The 27,247-nt window shown below is 37.9% G+C and overlaps 2 pseudogenes; both read left to right on the forward strand.

Moving 5' to 3' along the window:
• The window catches only part of LOC149052354 (uncharacterized), a 219,968-nt pseudogene extending 212,948 nt beyond the window's left edge, over positions 1-7,020 (forward strand).
• Positions 7,021-20,116: 13,096 nt separating this feature from the next.
• LOC149052369 (uncharacterized) lies at positions 20,117-20,864 on the forward strand (annotated as a pseudogene).
• The last annotated feature ends 6,383 nt before the right edge of the window (positions 20,865-27,247 follow it).

Genomic DNA, 27,247 nt, shown 5'->3' on the forward strand with positions numbered 1-27,247 from the left:
CCCGCTTTCGCTCGACCTTTTCGCCATAATTCGGCGAAATGCCTTGAATCCACAACTATGGATAAATAATTGCTATTTATTTCTGTCTCTTCCAAGTAACTGGACTTTCTATCCGCACAGAGTAGTTCGTTTCAGCTTCTGACCATTTTCTCGCAAACAGTCTACTTTGCAATAAAGTCTCGCTTCATAATAAAATCAATGTTTTTCTCGAGTACGGTTTATACCATCTTGTGACATTCTCTGAATAATTGTCCCCAAATTCAAAACCCTTCGTGTAAATCACATTGGAAAAAAAAACTTTGTTTAACTTTATTCCAATCCTTCGCAGGTGCTTTCAAGAAAAAAAAAATCGTGTGTAAAGGAAGGACCACACACTGTATAGCTAGAAAGAGGTTAGTAAATTTATAATTTGACTGAACTATAAGCAGTTTTGTTGTTCATCCCCAGACCCGAACGAGGCCAGGAAAATGGTGAGGAAGAAACTGATGACGGGATACTTTTCCGTCGATTGGATAGGGTATCAAACATGACCTCTGATGAAAAGTAACTACACAGTTTCAATCACAAAGAACCAGTCTCCGAAGGGTTGTCAACATTCCTCCGTAATCCCGTTTAATTTCTTTAAATAGGGCTATCAAGTTCAAGTATTAAGAAACTTGCGCTCCGGCTCCGCCAATGGAAAAGTACTTCAATTAAAAACAAACAAACACCCGAAAACAAAAAACAAAACAAACGTTAGAAACAAAAACCCTAAAGCAGTCCTTCATCGATATAGAGTATTTTGGATCGTGTAGGCTCTCTCAATTTATTAAATTTTTAGAGAAATTTCCTACTGCCGGTCATTCAGTGGTTTGAGAACCTTGACCGGCTACCGATCAGATGATGATAACGCGAACCAAAAGCAACTTTACAATTATCGACAAAATATAGCTCCATTATAAGCTTAAATCGGAAAATCCCCGAAACTTTTTTTTTAATCATATTTGCTTCCCTTTTGTGCCCGTTTCATGTATTTTTTTTCTATAAAGATCGTGTGCTCGTTAGTTTGTTTTTAATAATCTCAATTTTTGTTTTAAAAAGATTTCACTTCAATTATTGTCTATTTCAATAACATCGTGGTCTTAAGTCCGTAAATATGAAAATTTTGGTAAGACAAAAAGTAATTTCGTCAATAAAATGTCGTCTGCGGCACATACTTAAGCAGCCATTTCAAATCCTTGTTTACTCATTTGAAACTACGTGACCACACGGCAAAAAAGGTCTATTGCTAAGGCAGAAACAAGAAGAGAAGTACGTCCCAGGGTGCTGTGCGTAAAAACATGCCGCGTGGTAAAACGGCATTAACACCAAATTAAAATTTAACTTTGTATGGTATTTTACATAATACGTGTCATTGTACACACCATGATTACTATGGAGGGCGTAGACTGGAAACAGTGACGCCTGAATTATCTAATCTTTTAATAAAACATCGAACCCATTTTTACCCTCTATGTTAGTTTCTGGGTTATTTTTCATATTTTTAAATTTTTTTTTTAATATTTCGTTCAAAATCCAAATTTTTACAGGGCTGGTCATTTTATGGCGAAAGTAAACATTTAGGAGGATGAGAAGTGCTGGTGGCACATTCTGTTCAGCAGTAGTCAAAACATGGGAGACTTGGATCCAAATGTACTGCACATCAGCATTAGAAATAACATTAACGTTCGAGAAGAAGGACTTTTCGATCATTTGGAGATAAAACATTAATTCTATGTTCGGTAGATTTGGATTTAAGCCACGTTTTGCATAAATAAAGCGGGGTATAAACTTACAGGTTTTCCAGCCCGGTGTTTCTACTAAAAATGTCTGATGGTAATTCCTCCAACTGGTTGTTGTCCAACGTCCTTGCAAAAAACCATTAAAAGGCAATGTTAATTACATCGTACATATTAAAGAAGGTCAGGATCCGAAAAAACTGTCCGCAAATAAACCTAAAGTATCAAAGAACCGATGCTTTCTTTTCGATTTTCCATATTTGAGTTTGCAACAAGGAAACGTGCTATTTTTTTAGAACAAAATGACTTTGAAGGTTTTTTTAATTCAAAGCACTGAAAACAATCGAACACTTTAAAATTTCTCACTACTCCCTCCCTCGCCTCTGATCACCCGTTGTTGTAATACATAAGGCTTTACGATACAAACTGACATGTAGTGTAGACCACATCATAAGCCAGCCCATATTGATTTGTTGCAGGATGGGGGTTAGGGAAGGTAAAGATACCAAAAGAAGTTTGAAAGATAAAAATATTGAACTAATATTACAGAATGTCTGGAATACACAGACCCTGACAGACGACTGGTTGATGCGCAGCCCAGTCTAGGTTTCAATACAAGAAATTTAGGTTTTTTCTCATGTGCAGAGGTGGACTTTCATGATTTTTTTTCTCCTTCCAAACTGAAGTATTCTCTAGTAGAACGTCATTGCTTAAACTTTTTGTTCTCGTTCTTCAACATCCCAAGTGGTATACGACGGTAAACCAATGTAAAAGTGTGGTTTATTGCTTAGCTTTTCTTCTCGCGGAGCAAAGACAGACACGCCATCGGCGCTTGTAATCGTTGCAGGGTGAGAAGAGTTAAAATCATCTGTTTGTGCTGTATTATTTCACTATTTTCGTATATATTACGGGTACGTTTCGGTGGTCGGGCATGATTAAAACCAAGGGAAAAACATGTTCCAGCTTCGCAAATTATTGAAGGTTGGGCAAAACACGACTCTTTAATTTGTACCGCTCAAGACTATATATTCCTTATTTTCAAACAAGTTTTATGCCTTTTCGGTCATGGATTTTATTTGGATTTCAACCAAGGACTTTGTTTCCTTTTTTCACGTTTCACGATGAGAAATTGACAAGATTGAATGTTCGAAAAAATATAGGACTCAAATGCGAGGTATAGAGCTGTTTGAGGCGAAATGTTGCAAGAGAGTCCCCGTTTAACGGAAAACATAAAAGAACTTTATTTACATTTATGACCGCAAGAATTCTCTTTCTAAGAACAAGGCAATTCATCTGGTTCAATGTTGTACACAGTTCTTATCCCCTAAATATTCCAGCCACCCCTCAAAGACTTTAAAAATATGGACATTTCGGCAAGAAAAGAGGTAATTTCGTCCATAAAATGTCGTCTGCAACACATACTTAAGCAGCCATTTCAAATCCTTGTTTCCTCATTCCAAACTACGTGACCACACAGCTAAAAAGGCTTATTGCTAAGGCAGAAAGAGGGGTCAAAACAAGGAGAGAGGTAGGTCCAAGGGTACTGTGCGTAAAAACATCCCGCGTGATACAACGGTATTAACACCAAACAAGACTATCTAATATCGTAAGTCGGCATACAGGTAGACGCACTGTTACAAGTGTTGACCATTTACGGTGCGCAGTGGTTGTAAAAGAAATACAGAGGTACCATGGTCCTGGTCTGTGGGCGTGGAGTAAAATTTTCCCACCCCTGAGAGGCACCAATTCTGCAACAACACACTGTCACTTATTTTTGGTGCAATACCTTGACAGCTATCACAAAGGCTGCTGCTGTGGACCTTTTGAGGCTAAACAGCCTAAGAGGTACTAAACCCGCTCTTTTTAACCTCTAAAAGCTATGATGAGCACCTCAGTCCCTTTCTAACAAAGCGTAGTCAGAACGGGTCAATTTTCGGGGTTTGTTCAAGCGTTAAATATTCAACTTTGTCTAGACAAACTGTCGCGCTTCATCATTTACAATTATGGGAAATCCGTACTTTCAAGCACCGACTTTAATTTGAACGCGTGAGAGGGCTAAATAAACGACATTAAACAGAATTTGGCGGAAAATAAATCTAGATTAAAAGTAGTACGTACGTGCAGAAACATAAACACGATAAATTGACGGTATGGACACAAACTTGCATGTTTCATGCTTGAACGAATACGTAAAAGCTGAATACTGTAAACAAAAATACTCCTTGTAGCAGGTTTCAAATTTCGAAACTCTTTACTTGTTTACGTTTCCAGAAAGCTTTTAAAACGGCAGCTGGCTGTTATTTTGAACCCTGAACAAATGTTTTTCGGTCACTCTGTACACATTTTCTGTTCACCAATAACTAATTTGATTTCTGGTTTTATTCTAGTGAGACCTTCGCTAAATCATTTGATTATTTTGCTATTTTGAGTTCGCGGAACGAGCCGTTTCGAAATATACGCTCATTACACGAGCCATCTTTTAGGGTGGGTCTGTATGCCTGAGTGTAGAAAAGATGACACCATTCGCTAAGATATTCAACAAATCTGCCATGTTCAACATGGTGGAAAGAAGCTCTATTACGTGTCTGCGGTATTCCCCAATGCACGTGACTGAGCTCTGTGGAGAAACACGAGGGTAAACCTATAGTCGGTCGCCCGTCTAATTAAAATTTAACTCTGCAACACAAAGCCTATAACACACTAGATTTTTTTTTCGCTTCACGCAGTTAATTAGCCCTGTACTGAATATTTGTGAATCCTTTAGCAACAGATTACCGGCTCCATGTCTCCTTAACGACGCGGTCGCTGTTTGTCACTCTATGCAAGTTGACATTTTTTAAATGAATGACCGCTACTTAGCCGGCGCAAAACGAAGCTTTCCGAGCGAAGCCGCGTACTATTCATTATTATATACATACTGAGATTTACGCGCCAAAATTCATCGTGTGGTTCAACGACACGATCCATTTCGGGTTACGAGGTTGCAAGGAGACTAGAGAAATGTGCTAGGGAGACGTGTCAACCCTTCTACAGGGCAGGAGTACCTCGAATTCAATGAAAGAGACACCAAAACTCGTCCCAGAAACGATCCACGGAAAGTAAGAGCCATTGCAATGAAAATGTTTGCTGTGCCGAACAACGAGAAATGTCCAGTAAAGGCCTTCAAAGTCTACGCAGAAAAGCGACTCGTGGAAATGAAAACCGACGATGCACCGTTTTATTTGGCTGTAAGCAATGTAAAATCTGGCTCCGGTAAACCTCGGCTCAAAAAAACTCCAGTCGGTGTAAATAAGCTTAATACCTTAATGAAAACAGTAGCACAGAAAGCCGGACTCGGACCAAACTTAAAAAACCTCAGCGGCAGAAATACTATGATTCAAACTTTAGTGAAAAACGACGTGCCGCCAACTGATATTAGAGTGGTTTAGCAAGAGGACGGAAACGTCATTTCAGAACGGCGCGCGCAGCAGAAATACCGATAAGAAATTAGGTCTACAACACCATCGCGTTGTGTTGAAAAGTGAATTAGCAGTCGTTGTAACGAACCGTCGACGTTATATTTGTTCTTGAAAATCGGCTCAGCTCTTTAAGATCACTATCGGCTTTGAATTTTCGGTTTCATAGACCACTTGAAGGATAACTAAGTTATCCTCTTTGAGAGTGTAACATGCACAAACAGACCATAATTTACTACAAGTGAGTTGTTAACATGAATCCACATGGGCGATTAAATTTGAAACTATTTCATTCCAGTTAAGTCTCGAGTCCGCAGATTCATCTATCAAACTTTGAAGCCTACTAAATATATTTTTCTATGATTTTTATCGCTGTCATTTTGTTTCGTGCTTCTAGATTTCAACATTACTCGTTTTCCTTCACAATTTTGTAAAGTATAATTTGGAATTGAAATCATCGCCGTTTTTCCCTTATTTACTGATTATTCTTCTCAATCATGACAGGACATCTCTTTGAGCACCACCTTCTTATAGTTGCAATGAATTTTGAACGGGATTATCAGGAGTTATGGCGAAAACATGTAGAGATCAAGCGACCCAACGATGGAGTTGTTTACAATGAGTTCCCGTTTGACCATGAACGAATGAAATGCACTCAAACTAGTCACCAACGAAACGGTTAGACTGAGGAAGACTTCGTTACTGTTTTATTTTGCTTTTGCTTTTGCTTAATTTCTTTTTTTTAACGAATAAAGTCGTTCAACACTGAATCAAATTAATAGATTTAGAAAGCCATAAAGACATAAAAAAGTGCAAACCCGATCTATTCATAAATTTTTTTATCGCTGACTTCGATTCGCAGAAAACTTTTTAATCACGGTGAAAACGACAATGAAAACAAATAACACTGAATAATACAGCAGGTAATCTTCGTGTTGTTTCATTTTGATAAACTTCAACATGAAGTAAGTTTAAATTATTGATGAATTAATTCAAGATAAAATTAAGAGCACCCATTCTTCGAGTTTTCATGCATGGTTTAAGAAATGTATCAAAGAAAAGCCTTCACGTTGTTTAAAACCACGCTAAATTACAAAAGGTAACTGAGCCCTAAAATCTTCGATCGCTAACTAACGATCTTGTTTCCCTTCAGAAATCCAGAATAAATGTAAGGATAAATTTTCACAACTTCACTGAATAAAACAAAGAAAGGGACCTGGTTATCCTGGAAATGAGCTCTGAAATCATTCCAAACAACATTATCTCGCTTATAAGTGCAAACTTGACGCAAATCCTAGGCGTTTTGATCACGACAGGAAAACCAGCGAGATGACGTCCCGAACTTGATGGGGAGGACGGCAATGCTAACACCGAACGTCGCAATAGAGTCATGTCCAGATTATCCGCCCGCTTTCCCTTTCTGAAATGACGTTCCTGTCCTCTTCCTAAATCACTCTATTATGCAACTGTCAGGACACAAAAACGTTCAAAGTATCACTAGCTACTCTACTGTCTCACAGAAACAACAGTTGAACATGTCTCACACTCTCACTGGACTAAGTTTGGGAGAAATAGCTCCCAAGTCTCCCTCTTCTATTGCGGAGAAAAGAAAGCACACGAGTTTGACGAACTCGCTTATCCAACAAGCAAGCAAGCAGCACAGCAGCCCCTTACTCTTTTTTCGGGTGCTGTTATAAGCGGAGGACATATTAGAGTGGCAATAAACACTTTAAATCAATCGCCCACACTTTCAGTACGAGAGCAAAAGTCATTAAAGAATTAAACTTCTTAATTCGGATTCTGACTAGCGTTTGTCAACTCAAGCATGCGGGTTCTGATAAGCAACAAAAAATGAATTCTCGGGTTTTTAACTTCTGTATTTCAAATTTTGAACTTCCGTAGAACTCTTTCGACATATTTTCAGGATGTCATATTTTATTCTAACTAGCTCTACCTTTTAACGGTATTTTTGCTCGATAATTTAAATTTAAAGTTTTTACAAGGAAGCCATTTCAGTGCAACTCTCAAGCTGTGAGGCAGTTGTTTTCCTTTGAAAGAAAATAAAGATATGTTTATCTCTGAGTTCTGTTCGCTTATGAATCCCGGTACGCATATATTAATTTAGTTATTTCATGGTTAGTTCACTTGCACGATTTTTATTCACTCGTTGTGAATAAAAATCCTACGCACTCACCAACCGTGAGACAACCTATAATTGTACGCCGATCTTGGCATTTTACGAGCTCTTCGTCTTTAGCACTGCGGTATATACCTTGCGAAACGCAACTGTAACGCAAGGATAATTAAATTTAACATGGTCGAAGGTACTAACGAGCCGTCTCTTTTAGTTCGCAAACTGAGAAAACTTAAAGAATCAAACTCCTCTGGACCCTGTGCGTGTATTCAATTGCTTTTGGTTTCCATAGTTAGGTCATTACACTACAACACGTTTACACGCGCAAAGGAACAAGCAAACGTCTCTTAGTCGTTCATTATCAAGTTTCAAAATGCATTCACAGAGTCATAAATTCTCATACTTTATAACTGGCGGAAAAAATTTAGAATCCCTGGCGGAAGATTATTTTTGGCGCCAGACCAGAAGAGGAAGATGATCAACTAGACGACTACGGTTCTGACAGCAGCGATGAAACTAATCAGGAAATTGACTCCGATGATGAATTTGACTTTTCAAATTGTGATACATCTGAGCGATAGAAAGTGCAGGCATTTGCGGCCAAAACATGTGGATGTGCACTTGGAGATAAAGGAGATCCATGCAGCTCTACTAACAAAATTGAAATCATCTTCGATTGACGTAACAACCTTGTGGAACTTTCCTCGACTGAACTCGATCTGGTACTTAATTTTGGGAATGATCCACTTGGCCATAAACTGTGACCATGCTTAGGGTTAGGGTTAGGGTTGAAAACTATTAAACGGGTGGTAAAGTTCATCATGAACGTCGCCGAAGACCAAGCTTTTTTACTTCCAGGACGTGTTCCTGGCCTCAAAAGAACTGACAAGAAACTGCTGCCAACCTCCATGACAAATCTCGTCTTTGGAAAAGGTGCGTAGAGACTAGCAAGGCGAGCGTTCAGTGCCACATTAGTACGAGTCCAACGTCTACGGCTGATGTATCAGTACAAAACGACCACTACAACGTGACTAACGAGCTCCGAAAACAGATGGGTTGGTTAATTGAGTTAGCCATTTTCAACAAAATTTCGTTCTAATTTATTTTAAATTTGGCTAATCTTAGCATATAAACTTTACTAATTATGGAGAGCCTAAAGAAGGCATAAAACGCAGACTAGAAAATCATTTATCTGCCCAAAGTAATGCATTTATAAACAGGTTAGGTGACAACAGTCAAAGGAATAAAGTTTCGCAAATAGACAGACAGTTAATAAAAAAAAGTATATTAGATATTTACTTTTATATAATAAGCTCAGTTATGCACGCACTCCGACTGGTTCTCACTTATGATCTATTGGAGGACAGACATATAGATGACGTCATCATTAAAACTTTTTTCCGTATATTTTAATTCTTTTTTATATAAAACAAATAGATTCCAAGTTGCCGTGCGTCTGTTCAGTAATAGATCACAGAGGACGTCAAAATGTGGTAAGAACACCAGTGACACACTCGGCTGCGCCTTGTGTGCCACTTTTTGTTCTTACCACATTTTGACGTCATCTGTGATCTATTACTGAACAGACGCACGGCAACTTGGAATCTATTTGTTTAATCTTGTTCTCTCCTTCGGAGAAAAAAAAGAAAAGAATGGCGTTCTCGTGGTGAGAGGGAATCGAGCCCCACACCGCCGATTTAGAGAGCGCAAGCGCTACCACTGCACCACACGGAATGATCGCTAACAAATTTCTTGGTGCCGTTGGATTAGTTCAAATGCACTTTATCGAGCGCGACTGTAATTTAGGACGTTTCTTGTTCTATTTTAGATATATTCCCTTATGGAATACCAATTTTCAAGAAATAGAGTTTCTTTCCCGGATCTAATATTGCCCGTATCCCCATATTCACTTTATCAGAAATATAACCGGCAGTAATTAAATTCAATTTTGGTTACAGGGGCCCGGATATCTCTAGAAAAACTTTACAAATCCGTAGGACTTCGTGAGTCATTTATCACCGTGATATATTGAGGTAAATTTATGGCATAACGTAATATTGTTTCATAGAAGCTTGAAGAGAAATTAAGGGTGCATGACACATTTTTAAATTCACTTTCTTCGTTGTTACACTTCAAGTGTTTTGACTGGCTCATTTAAACTGGGCTCTCACTTTTTGACCAGGCTACAGGTGTCAATGGGCTGATATTTTTTTTTTGTTTTTTTGTCATCTCTGCGTGCAAAGAAGAATAATCCGAGGAAAACTGAAAAAAAGACATGGACGCTGAACCGCATAGAAGAATATTGTTGATTTGATAACTAGACTAGTTAGGGAAGAGGAGAAGGGTCTAAGGGGGAAATCCCCTCTTCGAATGTTTCCTTTAACAAAAATAAATTATTCGTATAAATGCATTATTCGTATAAATTATAATAATAATATTATATTAAATAAAATATAATAATTATAATAATTATATTATTAATTATTCGTATAATTATGCATTATTCGTATAAATTATTCTTTAACGGTCCATTTAGCGAACGAATTTTCCTAAACCAATGCATGTTTCAAATGAAAATGTGCTAATGCAGCTTTATTAGGATATAACCTAAATATGCGATATCAACCATGCATTCAAACGTCTGCTTTGAAGGTTGGATTCCATGCGTTCCTCTTACACCAATATTAAAAAAGACTCCAAACTTACAGCGTCCCCAGCCAGGTATTTTTACTGAAAATGCTTGATGGTAAACTCTTCAACTGGTTGTTGTTCAACTGCCTATCAAAAATTAATGAATGTATTTTCAATTGCATGGTATACGACAGCAAAGTTCAGAGAATAAGAGTGCCCTAAAAAAAGCTATTACTTCTGTTCTCATGCTCTGATAGAAAGGCCTAAAACAAATCCACAATTATTATAAAATAATTTTATATGGGTTCACCATATTTTTCCTTTTTTTTCTTTTTAAATTTTTTGTCCCTTCGTCCAAAAGAGAATATTTAGAGGAAAATTGAAACATAGACCTGAGTACTGAACCACATAGAATATTCTTGACTTGTTAATGAGGCTATTCAAGGAAGAGGGAAAGGTTTCAAAGGGCGAAATTCTACCTCAAAATAATTCCGTTAACAAATTTCCTTACAAATGTTTCTTTGATAATCTATTTCGCGAACAAATTTTCCCGAACTAATGCATGTTTCAAAGGACATTTCATAGTCCAAGTGTTAATGCGGCTGCAGCCATGCGGCCACTCCAGATGGGTATTGCTACTGATGGTAAATTCCTCCGCTGATTGTTGTTCAACAACCTATCAAAGCTAAAGTTAGTGTATTTTCAATTGCATGGTATACGACAACAAAGTTCAAGGAATAAGAGTGCTCGAAAAAGAGTTGTTACCTCTCTTCGCCAAAAGAACAAAAGACAAACAAAACAAAAAACCAAAGCAAGTGAAAGCTTTGGCTTTCCTCTGTGCAAACAAGCAAACAAAAACAAACGAACAGGGAAAGGTGTGGGTACCGATTTGTTTCCGGTTCACGTAACACTTTCCAATTATTATCTACTCATGAGAGTGTCCAATTAGTTTATTTAATTTATAAGTATTCTATTTTTAACAAAGATACCTTTTTTCTTGTAGGAAAGGAAAGACTCAAGTATTTTTTACGCTCATAATTTGTCACTTTATAATTTAAGCGTTATTTATTTGCTTGATTTATCTCGTTCCTTTTAGCCCATGCTCCAACGAAATGCCTTGAATCCACAGCAAGGTAGAAAAGATTGTTGATTCTTTTTGTATATTCTCAGTAACCGGGCTTTATATCATCCGCAAGCAGAGGAGTTCGTTTCAGCTTCTGACAGTTGTTCATCAACAATCATCTTTGCAGCAAAGCCTCGTTTCATAATCCATAAATATTTTTTTACGGGTATAGTCTAAACGTGTCACCTGACCTTACAACCAAGTAGTATCTTGTGATATTATCAAACTTATTTTCCCCAAATCCAATTGCTCTACGCCGATGTTTGAATGTAATTGTTTTCCAGAAAAGAGCACACCTTGTAACTAATAAACTGTTCTTACATATACTCGTGGGTGCCTCCAAGAAAAAAAAAATTCGTGCGCAAGCCGTTTTTAAAAAAAACAACCACCCGCTGTAGAACAATAAATCGATTAAAAAGAGGCAAGTACAATAACATGAGCGTCATTTAATTGAGTACTAAACATGGCCTCTGATAAAACGTATTTGCAAAAAGTCATCACAAAGAATCAAACGCCGAAGTGTGTCAGTATTTTTCCCGCAATCCAACTAAGAGAGGGTGTCAGTAGCTCAAAATTCGTTTTCACCCCAACTTTCATATTTTGTAGCCCAAAATGTCTTAACAATTGTGGTGCAACATTTTTTGTAAAAATATATTTCAGTTTTCTAGAAATGACTTTTCTCGTTCGATCGCTAAAATATGTAAGTTTTTACTGCAAATATTACCCGAGTTGTGTGACCTCGTGTCATGAATATACTTGACCTCCAGTATTTCTGTGAAAATAATCCTTTCTTTTATCTAAACTTAATCCCATGTCATTGCTGAAGCTGGCAAAGGAATATTTATTTTTTGGTAAATACTTTTGTACGACATACTTTTCCCATGTCGAAAAGTAGCATAACAGAATCTACTGAGCTTCTAGCTTTCAAAAGACAAAAGGATGGTTATAAAGTCACTGTAAGTATTTAATTGTGTATTTGTGTTGTTCCATCTTGAGACGAACTCAAAGTCCGGCAAAATTTACTTGCCAGCGACTATGAAATATACATGGTGTGCCTACTTGTCGCCACCGTTTTAAATGGCTTGTTCAGGTAATAAACTTTAATTTATTGAAAAAAAATCGCCGATGCAAAGTCATTCACAACGAGATTCAGAGAAAGTTTTTGTTACAACATTTTTGTTTGGGGCTACTTTCATATTCCATTTTACATCATATCTTACACTTTTTTCTTCATAAAACTTTCTTTACATTTATGAACGAAAGAATCCTCTCTATAAAAACAAAGCAATTTATCTGGTTCAATGTTGTACACATTTCTCATTTCCTAAATATTCCAGCCACCCCTCAGAAACTTTAAAAATATTTTACACCCATGAGGCTTGGAAAAAGGACACAATGAAAACAAACCTAATTTAAGCGCTCGAAAATAAGGGATATCAGCCCGGAGGAAAACCTATTTCCCCGTTGCCTGGTTTTGTTTCCCATCACAGGCATTATCGGAATTATTATTTGTGACCCTCTACGATTTCAGGGAATAAGGTGAACGCTCGCACACGGCATGTTATAACACGCTCCCGCGCCAATAGCAAAACACGCTTACCGTGCAGATGTGCACATAAAAACAATTGACTCTGGAAAGCGTGTTGGTAGCCATTTTTCATATCTGGCCAGCGCAGTAGAGCTTTGAATCTATAACTCGCTATATTTCTTTTTTTTTAACTCGCTAAGTTCCTTTGTTTCCTTAACACGCTACCTTTTCTTTTATAACCTAGCTCAATTTGTCACTTGTGTTTGTCAAGTATGTTACTGACCGAATATAAGCGAAAATGAAGATCTCCTGTCCTATTCGAAAGTTGTAATAAAAAAGGAAACACTCACGACAAATCACTTTCCCTCAGGATTTTCACGGGGAATTCAGTGAGCACGACGTGTTTCACAAGGTCCAGAGGAGCTCAGTTTGAACACATGAATTACTGTTTTAAAAGTTAATCCTTACCGCGTAAAATATAAACCCTTATCGCTTTACGCAGTTAATAAGCCCTATGCAAGTCGGCATTTTTAAAGTAATTAACCACTAGTTAGCCGGCGCAAAACGAGGCTTTCCGAGCGAAGCCGCGTATTATTCATTATTATATACATACCGAGATTTACGCGCCAAAATTCATCGAGACAAAAATAGTTTCTTCGTGCTAGAGACGCCAGCTGATTGGTCATACGATTATCATTATTTTCACTAGTGAAAAAAACCGTGTCGATTGCTCGCCGCTCCTCTTGATGACCGAAAAATTGCACATTCTAAGAGCTTAGGTGCATTTTTTTTTAAAGAAAGATGGCTTCGATCAGACCAACCGTTTTCAGAGCCTAGATTTATCAAAGAAGAGTTCATAGATGGACAGAAAATGAAAAAACTAAGAAAAAGACTAAACAATGTGTTGCTCTGTCCCATAAATTTCTTGTTCTGAAAGGCAAGATGAGGCAAATGAACGAATGACCCCTCAAGCGCTGAACAAGTTTAGTTCCTTCTAACGGTTCGCAAAAAAGAAGACAACAAGGAATACGAGCCTAGTTCCTTAAGAGCATTCTTCGCTAGTTTTTAGCGCCGTTTAAAGAAAAAAAAACTACGCACTTTGCCTTATGAAAGACGAAAAACACCAACAACAAAAAAACCCGAAGTTGCTCGGTTCCATGAATTTCTTGTTTTGAAAGGCAAGACGAGACGAATGGACAAATGACCCCTCAAGCGCTGAACAAGTTCCTCAGCGAGTTCCTTATAACGGTTCGCAAAAAAGAACACAACGAGGAATACAAGCCTAATTCCCTAAGGACTTTCTTCGCCAGTTTTCAGCGCCATTCGAAGAAAAAATAAACTATGGACTTTGCCTTATGAAAAACGTCCAGTTCGAGCAAACTCGGAAAGCGCTTCAATCAAAGCAAAGGGATCTAAAACGGGAAGGCATAGGAAACAAGCCTAATGCTTCTGCTGCTTTAAATGAGGAAGATATTCAAGTTCTTTTTGAGAAGGATCTCTTGGGAAGTTCGACGGCAGAAGCGCTTTTAATTATCTGGAGAAAAGAAAGCACGAGTTTGACGAACTCACTTATCCAACATTTCGTCCAACCTTTTCTCAGTAAAGCAAGCAAGCAGCACAGCAGCCCCTTTCTCTTTTTTGGGGTGCTGTTATAAGCGGAGGACATATAGGTGTGGCAATAAACACTATAAATCAATCGCCCACACTTTCAGTGTGAGAGGAAAACCCTAGCAAAACTTATAAAAGAATCAAACCTCTTGATTCGGAATCTTACTATTGTTTGTCAATTCAAGCATGCGGGTTCTGATAAGCAACCAAAAATGAAGCCTCGGGTTTTTCGACATGTTTTCAGGATGTTTTATTTTATTCTAACTAGCTCTGCCTTTTAACGACAATTTTGGTCGATAATTTAAATGTAAAGTATTTTACAAGGAAGCCATTTCAGTGCAACTCTCGAACTGTGAGGCGACTTGACCGCACTTTGTTTTCCTTTGAAAGAAAATAAAGATATGTTTATCTTTGAGTTCTACTCGCTTATGAATCCAGGTACGTATATAGTAAATAAGTTATTTCACGGTTAGTTCACTTGTACGAATTTTATTCACTCGTTGTGAATAAAAATCGTACGCGCTCACCAACCGTGAAACAACCTACACTTGTACGCCGATCTTGGCATCTTACGAGCTCTTCGTCTTTAGCACTGCGGTGTATACCTTGCGCAACGCAAATTTAACGCGAGGATATTTAAAATTGACATGGTCGAGGGTACTAACGAGTATTTTTTAGCTCGCAAACTCAGCGAACTTAAATTTTCAAACTCCCCTGGACCCTGTGCGTGTATTCACTTGCTTTTGGTTTCCATAGTTATGTCATTTACACTACAACACGGTTTACACGCGCAAAGGAAGCAAACGCTTCGTAGTAGTTCATTATCAAGTTTCAAAATGCATTTACAAATTTTTAAAGTTCTCATACTTTCTAACCGGCAGAAAAGATTTAAAATCCCTGGCGGAAGATTTTTTGGCGCCAGACCAGTAGAAGAGGAAGATGATCAACTGGACGACTACGGTTCTGACAGCAGCAATGAAACTAATCAGGAAATTGACTCAGATGATCACTTTGACTTTTCAAATTGTGATACATCTTAGCGATAGAAAGTGCAGGCATTTGCAGCCAAAACATGTGGATGTGCACTTGGAGATAACGGAGATCCATGCAGCTCTGCTATCAAAATTGAAGTCATCTTCGATTGCCGAAACAACCTTGCGGAACTTTCCTCGACTGAACTCAATCTGGTAATTTTGGCAATGATCCACTGTGCCATAAACTATGACCATGTCAGCGACTCAGGAGGAGCAGAGACAATGAGGCAGCGAACCAGGATGCCTATCCATTTTCACAGCCACCGAGTCTGCCTGAAAACTTTTCTTTTCATGCATCGTCTCCACAAGACCGGATTCTACAGTCGCGCTAAACATTATCGGATTAGGGGATTATACATATGCACATATACTTAATGTATGCTCGAAATTCAAAGTGTAGCTGTAGAGCTATTATCTTCGAGAAAATAAGCTAAAATAAAGTTTAAATAATATGCTATATTACAATTCCAATATTATTTATAAACTACGTACAACGACTATCGCTTCGTACTCACGGCAACAAGTCTTGACTTCTACCTAGCGCTGCTTTCAGCGCTGAAACTATTCAACGGGTGGTAAAGATCTTCATGAACCTCGCCGAAGACCATTTTTTTTTTATTTGAGGAAGTGTTCCTGGCTTCAAATGAACTGACATGAAACTGCTGCCAACCTCCATGACAAGATCTCGTCTTTGAGAAAGCTACCAAGGTGCGTAGAGACTAGCAAGGCGAGCGTTCAGTGCCACATAACTACTCCACAATCTAAGGCTAATGCATCATTACAAAACGACCAGTACGACGTGACTACTGAGCTCCGAAAGCAGATATTGAACCTGACAGAAGTAGTTAAGCAGTTGACGGCACTGAAGTGTCTCCATCACCATGAACCGGGGCCTGCTTCTTTGCCGTTACTTGATGATGATTCGGACTTCCCAACTTTGGATTCCGAAGCAGTCGCATCTCTTGTGAGTTTTAATAGCAGCCCCACTGTCCAGACTTACCAAGAAACGGCCACTTCCAGTAAAGAACCCACTGAGTCTTAGCGTTCCGTCCTGCGTACACTCCGTCAAATCCGCTAAGAAAGCCTGTCGCCCGTGTTTCCTGCCCAGATTGTTCCAACGAGATCACCTCTGCAGCCTGTTGACTAGAGCTTCACCCATTAGTGTCACGCAGCCACGGTCCAACGGATGCGCAGCAAAACAAAGTAACTACAATTGTAGCGAAGGGAACTGATGTCTACTACCGCCCTTGCTTTTGTTGATGTTCTCTTTACGGACGACGAGATGGCAAGGTGCAACACGTCAGGAACTAAGGTTTCCACCGGTTGGACAGCGGAAAATTAGGCTTTCTTGTGTCCGTTTTACAAAGAAATTTGACTCGCGATTTTTTAGTGAACAATGGAATCAGATAGCCGCTCGCATTAATACGAAATGTTGAGGAGAGAGGAGGACTCTTATTCATAGACTTAAGAAAACTAGTTTGTTTTGAAAACACAAAGATGGCACAATTAGTCTATCATTTCCCACAAAAAATTATGGGTAGGTGAATTGAACAGAATTAGCCATTGTTCAAAAAAACTGCTTTCTAAGTTATTTTAAATTTGGCTAATTTTAGCATATAAACTTTATTAATTATGGGAAGCCTAAAGAAGGCATAAAACGCAGACTTGAAAATCATCCATCTGCCCAGAATAATGCATTTACAGACAGGTTAGGTGGCGACAGTCAAAGGAATAAAGTTTGGCAAACAGACTGCCAGTTAATAAAACTTGAAAAGTATATTAGATATTTAATAATTTTGTTCACTCTTTCTGTTTTTACAGTAACCTTATAACCATGCTTTTGTCTTTTAAATCTGGAAGCTCAGTAGATTCTGTCATATCGGTCATTGTTAAAACTGTCTTTGTTTTGATGCTACTTTTCGACATGGGAAAAGTTTGTCGGACAAAAGTAGTCACCAAAACCTAAATATTTCTTTGCCAGCTTCAGTAATGACAGGGGATTAAGTTTAGATGATAAAACAAAGGATTATGTTGACAGAAATACCGGAGGTCAAGTAAATTCGTTACATGAGGTCACACAACTCGGGTAATATTCACGGTGTAAATTTGCATATTTGCAATATTTTTATTTGCATATTTTAAAAAATTCAAACTAAAAAAATTATTTCTCGAAAAAATAAAACATATTTCCACAAAAAACCTACACCAAAACTATTAGGACATATTGGGCTACCAAACATGAAAGTAGGAGTGAAATCAACTTTTGGGTGACTTGCCGCTGTTTGTCTGATGCACGTTGACATTTAGCTCTTAATTTTCTTTAAATTGAGCTGCCAAGTTCAAGCACCGAAACATTTGCAAACCAGTTGCGTTTCGAGGCTGTCGATAGAATATTTGCGGCAAAAAATAAAAAAAAAAGGCCAACATCGTTTTTTTCCTTCATTGTTCTAGCAACGTTCGGACCAAATCTCACAGATTCCGTCAATTCTATATTTGAACAGCAGAGAGCTTTTTCTGTGTTTATATATTCTCATCTAAACAATAAGAAAAGCTGGGAGGATTCAAGAAAGGTATGCAAACGTTAGACACAATTAAGGGTTTGCATAGCTTTAGAAAGTATCAAAAAAAAAATCTCGCGGATTCCGTTAATTCTATATTTAAACGGCAGAGAGCGTTTCCTGTGTTTATATATATTTTCATCTAAACACGAAGGGAAGCTGAGAGAATTCAAGAAAGTTATGCAAACGTTAGACACAATTAAGAGTTTGCATAGCTTTAGAAAGTATCCAAAAAAATTATTGCCTATTCATGTTACTTGTTTATTTTCTGTAACGAACTTATCCAAGATTTAGAATCAGGCGCGAGTGGACGAACTCCCTTCTCCTGGCATGGAAGATGTAACCCTCCAGTGACTACCTAACCTTCCTCCCTGCCCCTTCCTTCCACCCTAATGCTCGGAGGCTAATTAGTTTTAGAACTAATGGCCTGAGTGGATACATCGTAAATTTTGTCTGATTGATGACTAAAAAGCCTAGCCTTAGCTATTGAAATTTTTTAAAACAATAATACACTTTGTGACTTTGGTGAATATGTTTGATCCTTGCATTGTTGTAACTGTTACAATTATCCTTCTAAGTCTTTCGTTTTCCCTGTTCATCGTTCCTGTACATTGCCCGCATGATTAAAATTAGAGAGAATAGTCTTCACTTTTGACTTACAGCTCTCTTAATTCGATATTGTTCATAAATATGTCTTTTGGCAAATTCTCCAACTGGTTGTTATCCAAGTACCTGTCAACAAATGATGATAGTTAGTGTTCAGGCGCATTACTGATATAAACGTATTATGATTATCATCAATATCTTCAAGTGAGAAGAAATGTTTTTGGTAAGAGCCCATGTTGCTCGTAGTACAGCAACATATTTATATTTTCAGGTAAATCTGTCAACTCCATTATTTAGTTTCGCTTATCAGGCGCGAATGTCTTCCAAGACATCCATCCATAAGTAACACATTCGTCAATCTATTATTTTCCACAGAAAAGATTTCAATGTCGGCATGGGAAACAACATGATATTCGAGTTTCTTAAATGGGTTTTTCCTTACCATTATAAAATGAGGGGAAAATACAAACAATAGTTTATGCAAAGAGCATTTGAAATAGCTTAGACAATTTTCGTAATTTTGCCCTTTTTGTGATTGAATTCGAAAATGTCAATCACAAGTTCCCTGTGATGTATGTAGCGAACGATTTTTCCTGAACCGAGCGATTTGATAAAATTTCCTTGTTCAAGTGTTGGTTCAGCCTTACCAAAAGCGATAGTCCATAAAAAAGAAGCCAGATCGAAAAGCTGCGAACAGACAGGCCCACTGATTTGGCTCAAATTTTGCATGCAAACTTGGTTAGGGATTTTGATCATGAAAGAGATATTTTAGGATTGAAATCTATTTTTGTAAAAAATTACGGCTCAAAGCTATTTGGAGACCCTCATGAACATGGAAACGAGGCTGGTTAAGAGAAACTTTTCAATGCCTGGGCTTCCTTTGCTTTCTCATTTTTGTGTCTTCTTTATTATTATCATTATTATTTCTATCATAAAACAAGTGTACAATTCTTCCTTTTTGGTTTGAATATTAAATTTTTATTCAGAATAACTAGAATAAGAGAGAGGGGTATGTAAATTCGAAAATATATTATGATTTCAGTTTAATTTTTTTAGCAGAGCGGGCTCATTTTCGAAAATTACAAACAACACTGCACAAAAAGCGGACTTAACTATATATCTAATTTACTTATTGTTGACGCCTGTGTTCGGCGCTTTGAAACTTCTCAATGCTTGTTGATGCCATAAAACAGCATTTAGAAGAGAAAATTCTCAATCCCATCCGCAGAAAGTTGACTCTTCGTCCTAAGCGACCTATTGTTTTCTTCATCACTCAGTATTGAAATGAAAAATGCAGGAAATGGCACTTTCAAATCTTCTGTAAGAGCATGCTCCTAGATTCATTACTTTGGACGGCCTTCGGCGCTCAGTGTTATCTTCTCTTGCGTTCACCTTAAAAACCTCACGCTACACCTGGAGGATGTCAACTTCTCGAAGAAATCGGAATAAATTTACAACTAGATGAACAATAACGTACAATAATACCCATCAGCGCTACGCTCAAAAACAGAAACGTATTAACAATTCATCGGCGGAGTGATGGTGGCGCCGTAATTCGTAATTTCATTTATCGCTACATACGTGCATTGCATGAGGCCACAAAGTTTGTAGGATGTGATATATATTACTACGACCCTTATAAAGCCACTATTACACTGACAACAACGCATTTTTTAAGAAAGATGGCTTTAAATCAGACTAACCGTTTTCAGAGGCTAGATTTATCAGTAGAGGAGTTCATAGACGGACAGGAAAATGAAAACACGAAGGAAAAGACTAGACAATATGTTGCTCTGTTCCATGAATTTCTTGTTTTGAAAGGCGAGACGAGGCAAATAAACTAATGACTCCTCAAGTGCTGAACAAGTTTCTCAGCGAGTTCCATAGAACGGTTCGCAAAAAAGAAGACAACTAGGAATACGAGCTTAATTCCTTAAGGGCATTCTTCGCTAGCTTTAAGCGCCATTCGAAGAAAAATAAACTACGGACTTTGTCTTATGAAAGACGTCCAGTTCGAGCAAACTCGGAAAGCACTTCAGTCAAAGCAAAGGGAACTAAAACGGAAAGGCATGGGCAACAAGCCTAATGCTTCTGCTGCTTTAAGTGAGGAAGAAATTCAAGTTATGTTTGAAAAGGATCTATTAGGAAGTTACGCGGCAGAAGCGCTTTTAAACACGGTATGGTTCAACAACACAATCCATTTTGGGTTACTAGGCTGCAAGGAGCACAGAGATATGTGTTTAAGGGGAGACGTAAAAATTTGTCAAATCTTCCACAGGTTAGGAGTACCTCGAATTCAATGAAAGAGAAACCAAAACTCGTTCAGGAAACGATCCACGGAGTGTGAGAGACATTGCACCGAAAATGTTTGCTGTGCCGAACAACCAGAAATGTCCAGTAAAGGCCTACAAAGTCTACGCAGAAAAGTGACCCGCGGAAATGAAAACCGACGATGCACCGTTTTACTTTGGCAGTAAATAATAGTTTGACTCGCCATTTTTTTGTAAGCAATGGAATCAGATGGCCGCTCACATTAATACGAAATTTAGAGGAAAAAAACTCTTATTCACAGACCAGAGAACTAGTTTGTTTTGAAAACACAAAGATGGCACAATTAGTCTATCATTTCCCACAAAAAAAGTTATGGGTCGGTTAATTAAACAGTGTTAGCTATTGTTCGACAAAGCTGCGTTCTAAGTTATTCTAAATGTGGCTAATCTTACCATATAAACTTTACCATATAAACGCGGACTAGAAAATCATTTATCTGCCCAAAATAATGCATTTACAAACAGGTTAGATGACGACAGTCAAAGGAATAAAGTTTGGTAAATAGACTGTCAGTTAATAAAAAAGCAAAAAGTATATTAGATATTTAATTGTTTTGTTCACTCCTTCAGATAAAGGAAAAAAAGTGGCGTTCTAGTTGTGAGAGGGAATCAAACCCCACTAAGTCTAATTAGAGAGCGCAAGCGCTACCTCTGTACCACACGGAATGATCGCTAAAAAATTTCCTTACAAATTTTTCTTTAACGATCTGTTTAGCGAACGAATTTTCCTAAACCGATGCATGTTTCAAATGAAAATGTGTTAATGCAGCTTAACGGCAGTAATTCCTAGAAGGTTTTTCTAGAAAGTATGCAAATAGGAAAAAACCCCATCTCTTGGTATTTCGGAGGTTGATTCATCTTTGGATTTACATCTATCTGTCACGCTTGTCATGCAGCTGATATAATAAGATGGAGTAGATGTATTAACTGGAACTCAAATCTGGCTAGAGTGAGGTAGAGCATAACGTGATCATCGAAACAGCTAATAAAATCATGGGTAAACAAGGTAAGAGTGTTATGTGGGTTTTTCTATAAATTGTAGTGATTTAAGCTAGTAACAGTGGCGACAAGAAGGCACGCCATGTATATTTCATAGTCGTAGCAAGTAAATTTTGCCAGACTTTGAGTTAGTTTCACAATAGAACAATACAAATACACAAGGAAATATTCACAGTAACTTTATAATCATCCTTTTGTCTTTTTGAATCTGGAAGCTCAGTAGATTCTGTTATATCAGTCATTGTTAAAACTTGTAGGAAAGGTATGACGGACAAAAGTATTTACCAAAAACTAAATATTTCTTTGCCAGCTTAAGCAATGACAGGGTAAAGGGTTATGTCGACAGAAATAGCGGAGGTCAAATAAATTCGTTAGATGTGGTCACACAATTCGGGTAGTAGTCACCGTGAAAATTTGCATATTTGAGCGGTCAAACTAAGAAAAACATTCCTCGAAAACTAATGTATATTTCAAAACTGCACCACAATTATTGGGACATATTGGGCTCAAATACACAAAGCCACTTCAATCTTTGCTTTCCATGAACAAATAAACATTTCAAAAGATAAAATTCTCTTTAAAATGTAAAATTCTTCAGTCCATTTTAATAACTTTCGATCCTAATTCGTTACATTAACTAATTTTGGTTCCAACATGTAGAAGCCGCGAGACAGGTCGTATGACAAAGAGATAAGTTTGCACAACACGTCACGCAATATATCAAGCCGGGTTTGTCCAGTTGATTTTGATGGTCGCAGGGAAATGTCGAGTTTGTCGCTCAAAACCGTTGTGGTCCATAAGAGCATAACATCATTAATGACGGGAACAAATTTGCAGAAAGGAGGGCTAGTTCATCGGGTTCCGTGTACTAATTCTCGGGGGAAACTGCAAGAATTGTTTCAGAGTGTATGTGTGTTGTTTTGTAAATATAAACTCTGTAACCCATTTTAACTTGTTTTTGTGTCCTTTTAAGCAACGCGATATGTCAGTTATGACCTGAGGGTCAAATTTTATTCTTTAATTTTGATCTTCTCCTCTGTGCGTAGTTCATGACCTGATATTTCAAAGTAAATTATCGCGAAGGCGCCTTCCGATCACCTTGTCTACTTTGTAAGTCACGCAAGCGCACAAGCGTTACGACCGATCACGTTTTCGCAACGTTTTAGGACAACTCGGCATCTATTCTCCATTCAGTTACTATGAAAACCTAAAATCCTCAATGTAGAAGATAAACGAACGAAGTTTGAACGGTCAAAAGGAGATCTTGGTCAATTTTAAGAATCATGCAAATGATCTTTGACACGAGCGTTATTGAGCAAACACATGAATTTGCGTTGTTTTTAAGAAGTTGGTGGATGGAAGCTAGAGACAAACCAGCGGGTTTGAGGAAATCCGTGACCTCATTGGTGTATAGACTATGCACTGATATACTTTTTAAGCCCGATTAACGCCTGCATTTTGAGAATTCTTTTGTACAAAGTAGTGAATTTTTAATATGCAAATTAAGGTCGAAGAAGAAGGGTCTCCTCTGATCACGCTGGTATGAAAAATATTTCAGCTGAAGTTTCCATATTTTGTCTGTGAACTAACTGAATAAATCTTGTAACTTGTAGCAAGATAGAGTTCCGTGAGCTACATAGTTGTTGTCGCTGCGCGCTGGACAAAATCTTTGACATTTTACACTTTCGATCGCTGTTCACAGGGGTGGTCTGGTCAAAAATCATTTTTGACTTGTGGCGACGCAAAAAAGAGAATTGAAGAACAACTAGACTATTTTTGAAACATGTGTCCTAAACCCTTTTCATGGGCAAAAAATAAATAAAAATGATAAAATAAAAGAAAACTTTTTTTCTGACGGTAAGTCGAGAGGACCGCTCAACTTCAATTTGTTGGGGAAAATCGCCGACGCAAAATCGTTCACAACGGAATTCAGAAAAAAGTTTTTGTTAAAAGTTTTGTATGAGGCTACTTTCATATTCTATTTCCTAATACATCTTACACTTTTCTAAACATAAACCTTCCTTTACATTCTTTACATTTATAACCTCAAAATCTCTCTAAAAAGAAACAATCTCTTTGATTCAATGCTGTACACACTTGTCATCTTTTAAATATTCCTGCCACCCCTAACAAATTTGAAAAGTATTTTACACCCAAAAGGCTTGAAAAAGGACACAATGAAAACAACCTTAATTTAAGCGCTGAAAAATAATGGATATCAGCAGGAAGAAAAGTGTTCTCCCAATACCTGGTTTTATTTCCTATTACAAATCATTATCAGGATTTCTATTTTATGATCGCTAACCGTTCTGGGTGCCGTTGGCTTAGTTCAAATGCACCTCATCGAGCGCGACAGTAATTTAGGAAGTTCTGTGTTCTGCTTCAGATATATTCCCTCATGGAATATTATTTTTCAAGAAATGAGGTTTCCTCGCAGCTCTCTCATGTTGCTTGTATCCCTATATCCACTTTATTAGAAATATAACCGACAGCAGTTAAACTCAATTACGGTTAGAGAGACCCGGTTATCTCTATAAAAACTTTACAAATTCGTAGGAGTCAGTGAGTCTTATATTAAGGTCTTTATCAGTGATACTTTGTTGCTACTGAGCTTGAGGTAAGATGATTCAGAGACGCTCGAATGTTGGATCTGGATTTTGGAAGGATTAGTTGATGGGATTGGTACCCCCTCCTGGCCTCTCAAACAACGCGTTCGGATTAATCAAGTTTGTAAATTTATGGCATACTGTAATACTGATTCATAGACGCTTGGAGATAAATTAAGGGGGCATGACACATTTCTAAACCTCGCTTTCAGTTGTTGCGCTCAGTTCAAATGCTTTGACAGGCTCATTCAAACTGGGCTCTCGTGTTTTAATTAAGCATCAGGTGTCACTGGGCATATTCTTTTTCTTGTTTTTTTTCTTGTTTTGTTTTGTTTTGTTTTTTCATCCCTTCATTCAAAGGATAATAATCAGAAGAAAACTGAAATACAGACCTAAGCGCCGAATAGCATGGATACTCTTAACCTGATAACTAGACTAGTTAAGAAAGAGGGAAGGGTCTAAGGGGGAAATTCCATCCTCGAATGATTCCTTTGACAAATTTGTTTACTTTTTTTTTTCTTTGTGGACAATCTATCACGGAACGAAACCAATGCATGTCTTAAAGGACATTTCTAGGTCCAAGTGTTAATGCCGCTTTGTTAAGATAACATGCGACAGCACCCACGCATTGAAATGCCTACTTTCAAGGTTGGATTCTGTTTAATATATTTGCCTCTCTTTTGTGCCGGCCTAGTGTATTTTTTTAAACTTTAAAGATCGTTTGCTCGTAAGTTTGTTTTTAACAATCTTAACTTTTGTATTAAAAAGGATTTTACGTCAATTGTCGCCCATTTCTATGTTAGCGCAGTCATTAGAGTGGTTATTTTCTTCGTGAATATAATAATTTCGGCAAGAGGAGAAGGAATTTCGTCCATAAAATGTCGTCTGCGGTACGTATTTGAGCAGCCATTTTGAATCCTTGTTTACCCACTGCAAATTACGTGATCACATAGCGAAAAAGATGTATTGCTAGGGCTGCTCATTCTATAAAGAAAAATTAACATTTCGGGTGACGAGTGGCACATAGGGGGAGGTACGAACAAGGGTACTATGCATCAGCATTAGAGGAAAGAGGGCATCAGGGTCATTTGGAGATAAGGCATTATTGTATGTTCGGTAGATTTGGATTTCAGGCGTCTTTTGCAAAAATAAAGAAGAGTATAAACTTACAAGTACAATAACAAGGTGTTTTTGCTAAAAATGTCTGATGGTAATCCCTTCAACTGATTGTTGTCCAACCCCCTGTCAAAAAATCATTTAATCACATCATTGAGTACGTTACACCAGTTAAGGAAGGTCAAGAAACACAGAAAATGCTTGTAAACAGACTGTAAGCGTCAATAAAGTGATGCCTCCTTTTTAGTTGCAATAAGAATCGAGCTATATTGTTGAACAAAATGACTTTGAGGGTTTTCTATTCGAAGCATTGAAAACAGTCCACTGAACACTTTAAAAATTCCTCTCTACTCCCTCTGATCTTCCAGTCACCTATTGATATAATACATGAGGCTTTACCATACGAACTGACATGAAGTGTAGACCACTTTATGGGTCAGGCGACGTTTATTTGTTTTCATGAGGGTGGAGGTAGGGTAGTTAAGATACCAAAAGAAGTTTGAAAGGGAAAAATATTGAACTAATAATTAAAATGTGCGGAATAGACAGACGTTGCCAGAGAAGAGTAAGGAAAATTTTCTTGTGTTACGACTGGTTGATGTGCGACCCAGTCTGGGTTTCCATATAGGAAGTTAGTATTTAAACATGCCCAGAAGTGGCCTTTTTGAACGGTGCCTCATAGTTGCACGATACCGGTGTACAAAAGTATGCGCTAGTTTCCCCAGCCAGCCGTAGAATTGTGCCTTACCGATAATACTAGAGGTGGGGAAACTAAACCACCAACAAGTGCATTTTAATTTATTTGTTTAACTTACATAAAAAAAATAAATAAATAAAAAAAAAAAAAAACGCAGGAAATGGAATTTCTGAAACCCTTGATTTAAAAATGTTCTGTAAGAGCATGCCCCCAGATTTCCTAGTTTGGACGGCCTTCACCGCTCGATATTATCTTCTCGTACGTTCGCAAAAAAAGTTTCACGCTACACCTGGAGGATGTCAACTTCTCGATCGGTATAATTTTACAATGTGATCACAAGGCGAACAATAACGTGCAATAATAACCACCAGCGCTACGTTCAAAAATACAAACGGTTTAACAATTCATCGGCGGTGTGACGGTAGCGGCGAGATTCGTAATTTCGTTCGTCGCTACATACGTGCATTGCATGAGGCTACAGAGTTTGTCGGATGTGATACATTATTGCGACCATTATAAAATCATCAACACAATGATAACGAGACTTGTGAAAATCATAATTCCCCGCGATGGATATTCGATTAGATAGACTAAAAGCAGGGAGTTAGACAGGGGTACCGATCGTTACGTTTCGCTTTTGGTAAATACTAAGAGTACGTTTCGGTAGCAGGGTATGGCTAATACCAACACTGTTTGAAATAGGGCGTATCGCGGTGATGAAATCACACGATACGGACCCGTATTCTTCGAGAATACGGACACACCCGGACGTACCGTGTTCCAAGACATGCGATGTGTCCACTGAGTGTCAGGAACTGTATTCGTTCCAATTCGGACTTAACCTGTGGCATGGAAAATCCGATGTCAGGATACGTCATTGAAACGCGGCGTGTGGAGACCCGGAAATTTCCTTATACTTTCAGATTTGCCGCAAATAATGGCGTACCGTATACGAGCGCGCGGTCAGTCAAATTGTCCTTCTAAAAATTGTTTTTTCCACCGTGAGAACAGTTTCACTAAGCATTCTTGTCCCGAAATTCCACGGTACCAGACGAATCGATCTGT

The sequence above is a fragment of the Pocillopora damicornis genome, chromosome 1 (genome assembly GCF_964200805.1).
Source record: "Pocillopora damicornis chromosome 1, jaPocDami1.2, whole genome shotgun sequence".
NCBI classification, from domain to species: Eukaryota; Metazoa; Cnidaria; class Anthozoa; order Scleractinia; family Pocilloporidae; genus Pocillopora; species Pocillopora damicornis.